We start from the raw sequence: 2,057 nt of genomic DNA, 5'->3' as shown, positions 1-2,057 counted from the left end.
CTAGTCCCGCCCACAGTCCCGCCTTACTGCTGTCACTAGGTTGATCCAAAGTTAGGTTGAGACAGCAAATCCAATATGGATGCGGCTGTCGATTGGACTCATTTTCTGCCTATGTCCCAGACGCATCAGGGTTTGTCCAGTAATATTTACAGTCTATGGTTCCACCTCCATTGTAACCCAAGAGACATAGTGTCAGACAGAGGACCTCAGTTTATCTCCCAGGTTTGGAGAGCTTTCTGTCAGGCCATAGGGGCCCCAGTGAGTCTCTTTTCTGGTTACCATTCACAGACTAACGGGCATACAGAGCGGGTTAACCAGACCTGGACACAGCTCTCCGTTGTGTAATCAACTCAGCAGTATATAAACCCTGACTCTCCAAACACTCATTGCCTGATCATTGAGTCAGCTACTAAATTGTGTTCTGCTACTTCTGCTGTGATTCTCATCCTGTCTTCTTTTGCTTCAGGATCACTACTCACCCACCTGCCTTCCTGCTCAGCCATCTCCCCCTTCCCTCTGTAACCCACTGTAATACATTAATCTATCTCTGTCTCCCATATCTGTCAATTAACCTCATTACATTCAACACCTCTGACTCTGTGTTCTGCTTCTGGATCCTTATTCACCTGTTCTAACAGTTTTTTAAAGGTCCCATATTATGCTTTTTCTGGTTTTATATGCTCTTTACTGTGTTTTCCAAGTATCCTGTGCATGTTTAGGCACATCTATGTGCAAAAATTCAAAGTCCGCGGAAACGCGGCTTCTCCTACGTCCTCCTGTTAGCTGTAGCATTAGCCGCATGTAACGCTCGGTTCTAGCCCCCCTCGATAAAAATGTGTCAGTGTGACGTCATTGTCAGTGTGAGATCACTGATCTAAGCCCAGCAGCTCATGTTGCACGCCCACGATATGCCGTAGCCTGCGGTAGCACAGTAGTGCTAAGGTGCTAATGTTTATGTTCCCCTCGGACGGAGCCAGTGGCTGCATTCCAAATATGGTAAAAGAGGCGGGACATTTCCGTGCTGAGCAACTGACCAATAAATCAGAGCAGACTTGGCCCACGTGGGGCTCTGCAGTGTGGGCTCAGCAGAGTGCAGCTGATGGACTCAGAGTGTAGAGGGAGCAAGGAGGAGCAGTACATGAAAACAGACACTTTTTTCAGACTTTAGCTTTTGTGAACGTACAAAAGTAGGTACATAGATTAAATATACGAACCCCAAAAAGGGCATAATATGGGCTCTTTAAGATTTCATTGACATGACTCTATACACGTCACCTTATTTTGTCTCTCTGTGACAAATATGCACTGTGTGTGTTCTGGATAGATTACATAGTGATAATGTCTATATTATTATTATATTATACAACAAGCAGCAACCTCCTGTGTTCGAAAATGAAGCAAATACAGAAGTTCTCGAGTGTCCACTTGAGGCTGGCTGCAGAGGTGAGTAAATCCCCATATAGCCCCGTATTAAAATGTCACTTCTTACAGCAGAAATAAACATGAGCACAGCCTGGTACCATAAACCAAATGGAGTACTTCAAGTCTTTATCAGCACACAACGTACCGGGGGATAATTAAAACTCATCTGTTTTGATTTTATTCTACATGTCATTTATCAGACGCTTTTATCCAAAGTGATGAACATCTGAGAGTAAGAACAACACAAGAGGGAAAATAGAATAGAATAGGATTACTTTTTTGATCCCAAACTGGGAAATTGTGGCGTTACAGCAGCAGGTTATCCAACACAATATGAGTAAAAAACACAATGTTAGCAATCTAAACACAATATAATATTAACTACAAAGTAAATAAGTACTAAAATATATAAAAAATAAGAATGTGAATATATACAACCAGGATTTAACTAAGCATTACTAGTCTTAAATAGGAAGATTAAATATGGAAGATTCAATGTAAATGTGCAAAAACAGAGTCGTAAATGGACAGTATTGACATAAGTTAAAGTGCATGAGTGTAGACATATTATAAGCAGAAACTATACAATATAACGGCGAGTAGACAGCCAAATTAAGTGAACGTGACTGCAGGGA

Source organism: Labrus mixtus, chromosome 12 (assembly GCF_963584025.1).
Source record: "Labrus mixtus chromosome 12, fLabMix1.1, whole genome shotgun sequence".
NCBI lineage: Eukaryota > Metazoa > Chordata > Actinopteri > Labriformes > Labridae > Labrus > Labrus mixtus.
This window is presented reverse-complemented; position numbering follows the sequence as displayed.